Consider the following 15,014-nt stretch of genomic DNA (forward strand, 5'->3'; position numbering starts at 1 on the left):
GTACCAGCTTCCACACTTTGTTCCTCTCAAATTGGTTTAGCTCCTCTTGCATTGCTAAAATCCAATCTGGATCCAAAAGAGCTTCTTCCACTCGCTTAGGTTCCTCCTGTGATAGAAAGCTACTATACAGACATTCATCTTGAGTAGCCCTTCTAGTTTGTACTTTAGATGTAGCATCACCAATGATCAGTTCAAAAGGGTGATTCTTGGTCCATTTCCTTTGAGGTGGTAGATTAGCCCTTGATGAGGTTGCCTCAGTATTGTCATGATGTGAGATAGAGTGTTGATTTGTTGAAACTCCCCCTGAGTTGCTGATCCTTTGAAAGGAATTGGGAGTTCTATCAACTGATGAGGTGAATTGATTATCCGTTGACAGACTGTGATCAACGGATGCTTCGTTATGAACTTCAACGGATGATGCACTTTGTCTTTCAACGGATGATGCATTGCTTCTTTCAACGGAAGCTGAATTATGACTTTCAACGGATGCAGCATTCTGTGCATTATCCAAAGGCAGACTCTGGTTTCTTCTTGAGATGCCTTCTTCATCATTCTCATCTTCACTATCATCATAATATATCTCAATATTGTCAAATTCGAGTCCTTCATGATGTCCCTTATCTGTTAGTCCATCAATCTTTTTATCATCAAACACAACATGTACAGATTCCATGACAATGTTGGTTCTTAGATTGTAGACCCTATATGATTTTGCAGCAGAATAACCAACAAATATTCCTTCATCAGCCTTTGCATCAAACTTTCCTTTGTGATCAGATTGATTCCTTAAGATGTAACATTTGCAACCAAAGACATGTAGAAAGTTTAAAGTTGGTTTTCTTCTCTTGAATAATTGATAGGGAGTCATGCATTTTGCTTGATTGATTAGAGAAATATTCTGAGTGTAACATGCACAGTTAACAGCCTCAGCCCAAAAATAAGTTGGGAGTTTTGACTCCTCAAGCATTGTCCTTGCAGCTTCAATTAGTGATCTGTTCTTCCTTTCCACCACACCATTTTGTTGTGGAGTTCTTGGAGCTGAGAACTCATGCATGATCCCATTTTCTTCACAGAACATCTTCATGGTTGAATTCTTGAACTCAGTTCCATTGTCACTCCTAATATTCCTTACTTTGAAATCAGGATGATTGTTGACTTGCTTGATATGATTGATGATGATTTCACTAGCTTCATCCTTTGATCCAAGAAAATAAACCCATGAAAACTTTGAGAAATCATCTACAATCACTAGGCAGTATCTTTTCCTTGAAATTGACAATACATTGACTGGTCCAAAAAGATCCATGTGTAGAAGTTGCAGTGGTTCATCAATTGCAGATTCAAGCTTCTTACTGAATGATACTTTCTTTTGCTTTCCTTTCTGACAAGCATCACACAGTCCATCCCTTGTGAATTCCACTAGAGGCATTCCTCTAACTAAGTCCTTTTTGACTAGATCATTCATTGTCTTGAAATTCAAATGGGACAGCTTCTTGTGCCATAGCCAACTTTCAACTGGACTTGCTTTGCTGAGAAGACAAGTAATGGATTCTGCATCTGTAGAGTTGAAATCAGCTAAGTACACATTCCCTTTTCTAACTCCAGTTAGAACCACTTTATTGTCCTTTTTACTTGTGACAATACAGGCTTCAGAATTGAAGGAAAAAGTATTCCCTCTGTCACATAGTTGACTGATGCTCAATAAATTGTGTTTGAGACCATCAACCAATGCAACTTCATCAATGATGACATTTTCTTTTGAAATCAAGCCATATCCTATAGTGAATCCTTTGCTGTCATCTCCAAAGGTTATGCTAGGGCCAGCTCTCTCCTTAAACTCTGTGAGCAGGGTAAAATCTCCTGTCATGTGTCTTGAACAACCACTGTCCAAGTACCATAGATTCCTTCTTTGTCCCTGCACACAACAAATTCAATCAAGTTGATTTTGGTACCCAAGTTTCCTTGGGTCCAGCCTTGTTAGTCTTTTTCCTAGACTTCATTCCTCCTGCATCTTTTGACTTAGGTAACTTTGGGTCAACCTTGGTCTCAGATGTGGTTGGTTGAAGTGTAGGGTTAGTCACAGAATCATTTAACACATTTGATTGAATTTGATAAGGCATAGGTTGTGCAAACATATTATTCCACATAGGCATATTGTATGGCATTTGAGGCATACTAAATGCAGTAAAGTAAGGATTGTTAATGTATGGCATGTTTGCAAAATGTGCATGGGGATTCTGGTGAGACATAACAGGCATAGCATGCAGAGGTGACATAGACATGTTAGGCATGGAGGGATTTGAAGGCATGAGAGCATTTTTAACAGATTTGCAATTATCAGATAGGTGATTAACACTTTTACAATGTACACAGCTTTTTCTAGGAGCATACCTATCAGGTGTATAATTGTTATGTTTATTAATCCCTACCTTCCCATTTCTTTTAGATTTTCTTTTAGTTTCCTTCTTATCCTCAACCAACTTAAGCCTATCTTTCAACTGATCTAAAGTCATGTGTCTTATGTTCACCTTACTGACATCTCTGGATGTGCTAGCTCCTTCTTTGACAAAGTTCTTGAGAGTTGAATCATTCTTTTTATTTTTAAAAGAACTTGCCTGTTTTAATTGATGAGCCTTCAACGGATGCTCCTTTTCTTCCTTCAATGGATAACTTTCATCATCCGTTGATTCCACATCCGTTGACAATCCATCAATTAATTCTAACTTCTTTTTGTTTTTCTTCCAGGCATCCTCACAGAATGATTCAATTCCCTGAACCTTGGCAATTTGAACACCAACATCCCTAGATGTTTTCCAGGCCTTGATTACCTCTTGCTCACTTTCTAACTGTTTAGAAAGAATTTCTACTTTCTTAACAGCTTCTTCTAGTTCACTCTCAACAGTCAAGCATTTAAGTTTAATCTTTTCAAGCTCAATTACCTGACTCTCTAACACAGCATTCCTATCACTTAAAAACACATTATTTTCTTTGATCCTAGTATTTTCTTTAGCTAGTGATTTAAGAGAAACACGCAAATGATATAATTCATTGGACATATCATTTATGGCTTCATTGCATTCATGTTTAGAAAGCTGAGAGAGATCAGTAGTAATTACCTGGTTGCTTGATGAACTAGTTTCATTTTCATCAGAATTAGCCATCAGGGCTAGGTTGACATATTCCACATCATCATCTTCATTTACCCCATCTGCTTCCCAATCATCTTGAGTGAGAAAAGCTCTTTCCTTTTGTTTGAGCAAATCAAAATACTTCTTTTTGTAATCAACTTGCTCAAATTTCTTTTTCTCAGAATTTGGCTTCCTACACTCACTTGCAAAGTGTCCAATAATGCCACAGTTGTAACATTTGAACTTTGATTTGTCCACCATGTTTTTGTTTGGCTTAGTGAACTTTGTGTTTTTCCTGAATTTCATCTTTGCAAACCTCCTGGACAGAAAGGCCAGATGTTCATCAATATCATCAGATTCATCCTGACTGGAATTGTCTTCATCCTCAGCAACTTGCTCTTTACCCTTGCTTGATTCTGATTTGCTTGTGCCAATTTTGAGACTTGGCATTGTCTTTTCCTCATTTCTGGCTTCAACTTTTTCACTGTCAGCTACAAGTGCAACTGATCCTCCTTTTCTCTTTCCCTTTTCCAACAGCTCATCTTGCTCCATCTCAAGTTCATAAGTCTTCAATATTCCATATAATCTTTCAAGTGTGAAGTCCTTATAATCTTGAGAATTTCTTAGAGAAACAGTCATTGGCTTCCATTCCTTTGGTAGAGACCTTAGAAATTTTAAATTGGAGTCCTTGACTTGGTACACTCTCCCATACAGCTTTAATCCATTCAATAGTTTCTGAAATCTGTTGAATGTATCATTCAATGATTCTCCTTCTTCAAAATGAAAATATTCATATTATTGAATGAGAAGCTGCATTTTATTTTCTCTAACTTGCTCAGTGCCTTCACAGATAAGCTGCACAGTATCCCAAATTTCCTTAGCAGTTTGGCTATTGATGACATTGTCAAACATATCTTGATCCAGGCCATTAAATAAAATGTTCATGGCTTTCTTGTCCTTGTGGACCTCTTCAATATCTTCAACAGTCCATTCTGCCTTTGGCTTGGGAATAGACTGTCCAACATCAACTGTAGCAGTAGCAGCTGTGGCCACCTTGTGTGGGATGTGAGGACCATTCTCAATGCAGTTGATGTAGCTTTCATCTTGAGAGAGAAGATGTAAATGCATCTTCACCTTCCAGTGATGATAGTTATCTATTTCCAGGATTGGAATCTTTACACCAATATCCTTCTTACTCATGATGTTAGCAGAATAGATCTTTAAACTCTTTGTATGTTAAGAGCTTGCTCTGATACCAATTGTTATTCCCAGTGGACTAACAATGAGATTTACAGAAGGGGGGTTGAATGTAAATCTCAAAACTTTTTCAAGTTTTGAGCAGTTTGTAAGACTAAGTGTTTGAGTGATCAAATGTGTGTGAATTGCTTGGAGCTGATGCAGACAGATATATATTCAAACACAAATGTAATGAACACAAAGAACTTAAAAACTTTTCTGGTGGATTTTTTTATTCCACCAGAGATGTGTTATTTCAGAAAATCTGTGATTCAAAACTAAATCACAGCTGCTTCCTAGTACAAACTAGATGATTTTCTCTCTTGATATTTCTAAACAGCTCAGGGAAAATTCATATCTAATTACTAGCTACTACTTGGTTTATATGACACCAAGTTTACAAGTGAAGACAAAGATAAAGTACAATAAGACAATAGTTCTCCACTTGTTTCTGTTCCATTTTTATCCAGTGTAATATGGAATTATCTGTTGACTTTCCATTTTAAACCAGACTAAAAACGGCTGCTTTTTCTGCTGTTCCTGAAATAGGCTACCACATCTCTATCAATCCATGTGCCTCTGTCAGCTTTGTTAACTGTCACTATCAACTGCTATGAGACTGAGCATCTGTTGAAGCTTTCATCCGTTGATGGCTTTATCCGTTGATGCTCTAGCAGTGCATCCGTTGAAGCTTTCATCCGTTGATGGCTTTATCCGTTGATGCTCTAGCAGTGCATCCGTTGAAGCTTTCATCCGTTGATGGCTTTATCCGTTGATGCTCTAGCAGTTGAAGCTTTATCCGTTGAAGCGTTAGAGACATCCGTTGAAGCTTTGTTTCTCATCCGTTGAAGGTCTTCAATATCCGTTGACACTTCTTCACTTATACAAAATTACAAGGCATGAAATATTTACAATTAGCCCTCCTATTTGTACATCCATTAGTAGTCAACATGACTGATTATCTCCTAACAACATCTAAGAATTACAGCTTGAAACCAGAGAGTGAGATGTGCTACAATACCAAACTTATTGCTAAGTAAGTCTACTCCTTCAACGGATAGCCAAGATGGTCTTATCCGTTGAGGCTACAAACACTAGATTTCTACTTAAGTGTTTTGCTGAACTTATCATCAAACTAATACACATATTCCTAACAAATTGAAGATTGGAGACCTAAGTTGTGGAGTAGATCAACTTTTGGACTTTCATTTTTAATTGCGCTTTTGTAATAGTCACCTTTGTAATTGAATCGTGAATTAGTAAATTATATTTTTTTATTAGTTTTGATTTAGATTTAATCGTCCGAAAAGTCGGGTTGTTACATATAAAGTAAATGCGACTACCTAAAAAGGGATGAATGGAGTACTAGATGAGCCTTTTTAGGTAATTTAAAAGATTGATTTATGATTTAATGTTATTTTAAGTTATAATTAATGAAAAGTAAAAGTTATGTATTGTTATCTATTTTGGATAGTTTTTTTAAATTTTTTATACTTTATTTAATATTTAAAATATGAAACCATTAAGTTGAACATTTAAATAAGCATATTAACTTTCCTTAAATAAAACTATATGAAATTAAAACAAGTAAATTTAAGCCAGCTCTAAAAGTTTAGAAATGGATTTTAGAGTGTGTTTGGCTATAACTTATAAGTCAAGTCATAACTTATAAATCCGTACCAACTTATCGATGAATGTTTGTCAACCTAACTTATAAGTCAAATCTAAAACTTATAAGCGGTAAAAACATATTTTTTATGAACTTATTTTGATATTCACTTTTTTATTAATTTTAGTTTTAATATATAAATTTATATATATAGACATTTCTTCAAGAGAGAACCATCTTATATAGAGAACCGTAGAAAACCCTTGATTCTATTATAGGATTTCATCAAATTCGTTGCTAATGTAGAATAATAATTTTATTTAAATATAATAAAACGTTTAACAATTGAAATTTCAAAAAAAAAATTGACTTTAAATTTGATTCTAATGTGAAATAATTTGGAATAAGTGTGGTTTTACAGTGATTCTACTACATGACCACTTTAAACTATTTCATCAAATTTGAATAATTTTTTAAATAAAAACATGTGCAACTTTGTTTTTAATCTGGTAATTAAAATTTGTAACTATATATGATGAAAAATGAAAAAAAATTGTGATTTTACATTTTTTAAATAATAGTTTTCTACGGACCTCTATCGAAGGGAGTCCTACATGGATTACCAACATATATATTTATATATATATATATATTTGTTTTTGCTCAGATGAGAACACTTCACTAATGTGAGAACTAAGATCTAACCTCAGCCATACAATTTTAATACTAAATTAAATCATGATCATACATTTTAAATTGTTCATTTCTATTTCCTCTGACCCCTTCCCCAGCAACCCAGCATCCACCCATCCCACCCCCATCTCCCGCCGCCCTACAGAAATTCCTCCGCTACTCCACCGCCTATATCCGGTAAGCACGGATCTTAGATCTTCTCTCTCTCCCCCCTCCCCACCATCTATCTATAACTTTGCCGCCAGCAATAACAACCTCCTTCCGCCACGACGAGGCATCGCTGCCACCACTCCCCTCGCTACCAGCAATAGTTAATTTACTAGATTTGTTTTTTCTCCGACGAAACTCATATCTGAAATTACTACTTAAATTTGTTTATTAAGATTTTTGTTTCATTTTTGGTAATTTTATATAATATTGTATTACTTTATGATTATATAATGATGATATTTTAAATATTATTGATTAGTGGTAGTGTGTTGTAGGGTTGAAGGCGGTGTATGATGATGGTGATGGGTAATGCTATTGTGTTGGTAAAATTTGTAGGTGATGGCTGATATTTGTAAATAGTGTATTTTTAGTGTTGATTGGTGGTAATTAGTGATGTGGTGATTATATTGGTATAATGGTCGGAGTTGGTGACCGGGGTCGGATCTGGGGGAAAAAAATAGTACTCGAATCCGGTGATTATAGGTTTCCCGGTGGTGATTTTATTTTTGCAGATTTTGATTTTCATTTTTTGGTGGTGATTTTATATTTTTCGGTGGTGATTTTGGTTTAACGGTGGTGATTTTCTGGTGGTCGCGTGAGGTGGTGGTGGTCACTGGTGATAGTGGTGGTCGGAAATGATGGTCATCGTAGATGGTAGTGGTTGGTATTTAAATTAGAAAGATGATCAAATATTAAATTAATTGTGAAAGATTAATACAAGACATAAAAATGAGTGACTATGATTGGTTCTCATATCTCACTATAACAAGATTCTCATTTGAGCGCGACCCTATATATATTAAATATTGTTCTAGTTTATAATACATGAAGTACGATGATTGTATTCAAAATTTGTTTATTTTAGTTCATTTAAATAAAAAAATACGAGTTATAAATAAATTACTCAAATGCTTATATGACTTATAAGTATTTATTCACTTATCACTCATAAATTACTTATTCATTTTAAGTTATAAATTACTTATTTTGAGATTCCTCCAATAGAAATTTAAAACCACTATCTTAAACCCTGTGAGATACATGTATTTCTGTTAATATTTATATTTTTAAAATTTTATTTATCTAATCATATAAGAACTTTAATATATTTTTAGAAGTATATAATAACTGTATATTTATAATAATAATAATAATAAAATCAACACTAACACTAACAATAATAATAATAATAATAATAATAATAATAATAATGTAAATAAGAAAAAACTGTTCCAACCATGTTAAACTGCTGTAATCTTCTCCAGATGAAGGATTATGTTCCCTAAGTAACCTTTTTGTTCATGTAGAACCTTTAAATCCCTGTAAACTTTCTGAAGACCTCTCTATTCTGTCTAACTACAATTCTTATTCATACATCATCCAAGGCCTATTATCTAGGTCATTTATCACTTAAAGATGCGAACTCTAAGTCGAATGCACCTAAATCAAGCCGATGAAGATTTTGGGTACAAAAGAAACCATGAAATCTACTTGCAAATTAACAACTTCAAATATTGAGCTAGAATCTCAGTTGATTAGATTGTGAAATTCATTGACTATATTCATATGTGGTTCAACTCATATTTAATTTTACATAAATAAGATAAAATGATGAAGCATGGAGTAATTAACCCATTTTGATATAAGAACACTTTATACCCGTGCTCTAATAAATGACAATTAGTCACCGAAAAAGAATTTTTCACCCGGAGGATGGTCCTCCCATACTTTTTTATATGAGAAATAATAAAGGTCCCAAAAACATTTTTAATGACACATGGAAAAATGTATTGCGTAATAATTTTCATAAAATGATAGTTTCATCGTGCATAAAAATGCATTCACAAATTATAATGTGTCATTTTTCATTTTTCTATTTTTCTTTGGTACCACCAACACTACTCTATTTATATATACTAACTTGTAAACCTGTGCAATGTGAAGATTTTTTTTAAAGTACCGCGGTAAATATTTTATACAATTATTTTTATTTTAGTAAATATTAATAAATTATTAAATATTTTAAAATAATAATTTAACATTTTAATATAAGTGTGGCATTAATGGGTTCGAACCTTAGTATTTTAATAAAATAATTTAAATATAAAATATGTTTTAGTATTAGATCTAATAGTTCTGAATTTTTTACTAAAAATTTAATGGTCTATGTTTGAAGCAAATTGCCACCAATTATATATTTTTTATATAATTACTAGTATATAACCCATGCAATTCACCTTTGTTTTATCTCTATATGTTATAAATTATTATATTAAAAATAAAATATTGAAAGTTTGTCTGTTGGTCTTTGGTCATTCTATTATATTTAAAATAGGACACTTATATTATATTCTTCTATTATATTTAAAAAAAGAACACCTACAAATAAAAATAACTTTATATTTAGAATAGAAAATAAATTGTTCCCGGACACAAAACACACGCACCCGCACAACTCTCACATATCAATTATCTCTGACGTCTACTCCTGCTGGGTTCATACAACTTAATGTCCATCAATTGTATCAATTGTCCGCATTACCTATTTGCCTTCATCAACTCTCTGAAATCAATAAATTACCCAAGTTCACAAACACTTGCATCGACTCTTCGAATTCATCAAATTGTTCAAGTTCTCAATTCAGTTCCCATTTGATATTTAAGGTTCAGTTTATGAAAACCGTGGATATAATCCTAAAAACATTTGTATAAGGGGATGCAATGTTCGAATCTCACCAACACCATATTAAATTTATAATATAATCCCAAAATATCTTATACAATGCAAGGTTCGAATTCCATCAACATGTTAAAATTATAATTTACAGTATATAATGATAAATACAATTGTGCATCGCACGGGTTATATACTAGTAATTTTAATATATTGTTGCTGAGATTCAAACATTAAACCCCTTATGTAATAATATTTAGGATTATATATAACGACTGTCATAACTTTAATATGAAATATTTGACTTTGGATCGGGAATGACTAAAGAATTGAAAACCTTATTTTTAACGTTTTGTCTTTAATACAATAGTATAGATTGCTAGAATACAACCCCTAGCATTATTTTTTTAAATATTCATTATAATTTTTTATATTATAATATTTTTAACAGTTATTTTTAATTTTATAAATAGTTTAATCATATTAACTAGTATTTATAATAATTTTTATTTTAAAATTTTATTTTTAAGAGTTATAATTTTAATAATGATTATAATAGTTATTTAAATAATTACATATTTTTTTCCGCTAAATGAATTGCATGTATTATTTTGAATAATAACAGAAATTCCAATTTTTATTATTTTTATTTAGAAGATTCAAATCTTGAACTTTTGGTAAAATAACCTTAATATATAATTTTTTTAAACATAATTGATAAAAGGTTCCAACCATAGGTTTTTGGTATAATATTCTATAAAAAGAGATGTTCGATACTTGGGTTTTTAGTATAATAGTATATATAGAGTATATTTCTTAGTATAAATATAACAACTCTTATTTATTTAATTATTGAAGATGTAACCATAATTTTTTTATGGTTGAACCAAACGACGACCAAATATATTACCAATTATTTTTTAGAGCTTACAATAAATAGACATATAATTTAGTACGAAACTTACGAGAAGATCCTCTTTTATGCATATTCCACTATGCATATTTTTGTGACACCGGTTCGAGAAAGCTTGGGATTAGATCCTCGATTAATATTTTACTCATTTTCCACTTTTATACAAAAAAAGAGCATAACTGATAACCTTTTTGGTAGCGTTCGAGGCCGTTCATCATATATAAAGGAAGTAGAATCGTAGGAAATTGCTTTAAAAATCGAGATTAGTATGGTCGGCGATCATGTAGATTGGAACTATTTGAAGTATATAGTGAGGATTAAAGGCTTTTATAACAAGTGGGTAAATTGGATAATGTTGTGTGTATCCACAGTGTCATATGAGGTGTGTTTTAATGGATCCTACATAGGTCATATCACTCCAAAGACGAGCCTCCGTCAGGGGGTCCATTTTCCTTGTACCTATTTTTACTTTGTGTTGAAGGCTTTTCGAACTCTCTTGAACAAGTTGCCATGAATATGAGTATTCAAGAATTTCAAATTAGCTCCACAACTCTGATTATCACACATTTTTTATTTGTGGATAATATTTATTTGGTTTTTCAAGAAAACGTAGAAGGTTAAAGAATATAATTTTTACCAACACTTACTGGAAGGTCAAAGAATATGATTTTTTTGGTTTTATCAAAGACAAGGTTTAGAGGAGTATACAAGGATGGAAGGTGGAGCCTTTCTCAAGTGCAGATAAATTGGTTTTGATAAAAAATATAACACAGTCCATTCCCTCATATTGCACATGTTCTTTCTTACTCCCTAAATCACTCTGTCAAGAAATTGAAATAATGTTGAATAAATTCTAGTGGAGCTCGAATGTGAATGAAAGCACATGTATAAAGTGGCACTCTTGGAAAACAATGAGTATACCAAAAGCAAAGTGGTTTATATTTTCGAAATATGGATGGTTTTGAAATATGCTGGAAGTTTATAAACGAACCTCAGTTTCAGGTTGCTCGTCTTTATAAAACGATATATTATTTTCACTCTCATTTTTTGGAAGCTTTTAAATACATACGGTCTAGTCTAGAATCCACGCTGCAAAAGAAAACTTGTATACAGAGTACATATGAGTTGCAGGAGATGTGACATATATATTTACAACCAATGACCCCTGACTTCAAAGTAAAAGAGGGATTCATGTTGAACAAAGTCACATATATGCTAGACAAAATGAGCTAGTCTCATACTTATTTCGGGATGTAATTAGGGGGACAATGACATGGTGAAGGAGCATTTTCATTAAGAATATGTGAAACCTATTATGGCAATTATTGTTTCTTAGTTGTGGTGCACGATGAAGGATGGAAGAAAATCTGAAGGCTCACAATCCCTTCTAAGTTACATATTTTTCTTTGGAGATTTTGTCAAAACAACATTCGTATGAAGAATTGAGTAAAATCTAAAGATGTAAGTTTTCTATTACATGACTTATGTGTCACACAGATATAGAACATTTACTCCATATATTTTTTGATTGCCAATTTTAACCTAAGTATTTTTTTTTGAAAATAATTTTAACCTAAGTGTTATGCATATGTATATATTACATATAATATCATAATGCCACTTATGCTCCTGAATCCTACTTAATAAACTCATTATTGCTTCAAATGTTGTGATCACTAAGATAACTAAGATTTTATAGGGTATTTGGTTTTGAAAGAATAAAAGAGTATAAGAAGTTAAGGTAGTGACTGTTGTATTTAATCAAATAAAATATTTAAAAAAATATATAATAAAGATAAAATTATTTAAGGGTTTCGAATAGAGGATTGAATAATCTATCATCTTTTCTTGGTGTATATTTTAACATGATTACCCTCAATATATGAGCAAATCATCCCACTCTTCCACCCCATAAAAAATAATTGCCTAATACTTAATTATTACATTTAATGCCCAATTAAGATAATAATAACTATCCAAATGTAACTCATATAATTATTCATTTTTTTATTTATGTTTTTAAATATAAGTTAAAACTAACAATGACACTTGTGTACCTTTGGATTTGTGTGCCATGATGGTGACAGATTAAAAGAAAGCTAAAACACGTAATGGGCAACATATTACTACCAATGATCCATGTCAAGAAGTTGGTTCTAATAATTGAACATAGAAAACCCCGAAAAACAGGTATTTAAAAGTGAATGTAGATGTATATGTATTTGCAGGAGTTAAGTCTTTCTAGTTTGGTATGGTTTTTAGAAATTGTATTGGGACATTTTATCTTCGATTACTAAAAAATGATTTAGTTATATGGAGCCTCTGGTCATGGGAGTGTGTAAGACTTTATCATGAATTGAAGCAAAGTTAACACGGATTCACTCATCACATTTTAAATTTTGTAGAAAGGGAGTTTTGTTCACTTGGAAGTGGGCCACATTTTACCGAATTGTTGGGATAAGCTTAAAGCACAACTAGCATTCTTTGTATCTCTTGTTGGAAAACATGCAAATAAGGTGGTTCATGAGTTGAGCAGATTAACTTGTATTCTCATGCCATCCACGTAATAGTAGGTAGATTCTCGTGTATGGATGGTCGTTTTAACGAAACTTACAGTATTTTTTTTTAAAAAAATACTTTCTTTTTTCTCTCAAAAATGAAACAAAACAAAATAAAATAAAATAAAAAAATAACCAGTATATATTGCTTGGAACAGTATTTGGGGAGGGTGAGATGTACGCAGACCATATCCATACTCTGGAGAATATGGAGGTTGTTTTTGTGAAGACCCTCAGTTTAGTGCACGATAAAAATAGTATGTGATAAATGTATACAGTAACAAAAATGACAAATATTAATCAAACAATATAAGTAAGAAAAGTACACTAGACAAACCTGAGCCCATGGTTGTATTTACATAAACATACCTACAAGGAGTCTCTTTTAAGATGCTTCATGCTTCCAAATTGACTGATATGTCTGACACTACTAATCTCGAGATATCTCATCTAGTCTAATGCCTTTGTTTCCCCCAATCGACATGTCTTCAACTTTTCACTTGACCCCACAGATATGTCTTCAATTTCTCACTCACAACTGAAACTGTATGCATTTTTCCAATATTGCAATGTATGAAACTTTGCACCCAATTGTCCGTTGAAGGCCTCGCACTGGATCGAATCAAGAAACATTAATGAATGGCCAAATGAAAAAATGGTAACCACCATTTGATCACTTCCCAAACTCTTTCTCCCTTTTTTGTGTCATTGAAGATGTGTGGATTGCACATAATAAACAGTAGTCTCGACCAAAAAAATCGATCAATAACATGAGAAAATCAAAGTAAAACGGTCAACAATAATAGAAAATAGTGTTGGGAACCACAGACTTGGGGTGTTACTACATTTTACGATAAAGATTACGAAAAGAAGATTACCTTGTTAATGGTTGATTCCACGCTCTTCTATTGTATTCCCAAATTCCCTTGAGCGAAGTGTGGCCTCCGTCTTCTCAATTTATCCTCTCCTTACTCCTTGGTGGCTACAATATGTTTTCACACAATTGCCAAGCAAGAAGAGAATAAGAATATATATAGGCTACAATAGAGACCATGGATAATTAGGTTGGGCCTTCTAATTACATCTTGAGCCTAGCCCAATGTAATTAAATATTAATTCAATCCACTAAAGAATTAATATTTGCACTACCTTTCCTAATACCGTAATTTAATTAATTCGGTTCCAATATTATTTGCTTATTAAATTCCCCATATTTAAAATATCATATGTCCATTAATTAAATAAATTACTGATAATTTATTTAATTAATATCTTTTATCCTTGATCATCCACTCAACCTTTATTTAATTATGCCAGAATAAATTCCACCTGTAGGGTTTCACATAATTAAATCTTTTTGAGCTTTCAAGGGGACATCATTACCCCGAATATTATCAGGACATGGATTCCTTCAATAAATAATATCCACCATGTATATAATTCCATCACCCAAAATATAATGATATAATTCAAAAGAATTTTTTAATATATAAATCAAAGCATGTAAATAATATACACGTGTCAATTACTATTTCCGGATTAAGAACCTAAGCATTAATAATAGCATAGAATCTTAGTTCTCCTTCTTAATCAGTATTAAGGGAACAATTCTAAATTTGATCCTGTTCAATATACACAAAGTATACTAGCATTATTTATTAGTCAATATAAACTAATCTAAATAATACTACAGCCATACCAGTGGATTGTCCAACACCACATGTGCTGTGAACCTTATTATATTATATAATCGTATTTAACAATCTAATATTCTGTATCCCATTTGATACTAGATTGTACACAATATATAATATTAGACAACATGTAAACATTCAAATGATTCTCAATTAAACTGGCCAGAAATAAATGTATATACTTCAAATAAATATTTTCAGTATACACTAACAAATAGATGGCTTTAATCTCCCGCAAATCAAAAATCATATGTTAATCTCTCCGTTGATGTCTTGCAGCCCCGTGTTCGTTGTCATTT

The sequence above is a fragment of the Apium graveolens genome, chromosome 1 (genome assembly GCF_009905375.1).
Source record: "Apium graveolens cultivar Ventura chromosome 1, ASM990537v1, whole genome shotgun sequence".
NCBI lineage: Eukaryota > Viridiplantae > Streptophyta > Magnoliopsida > Apiales > Apiaceae > Apium > Apium graveolens.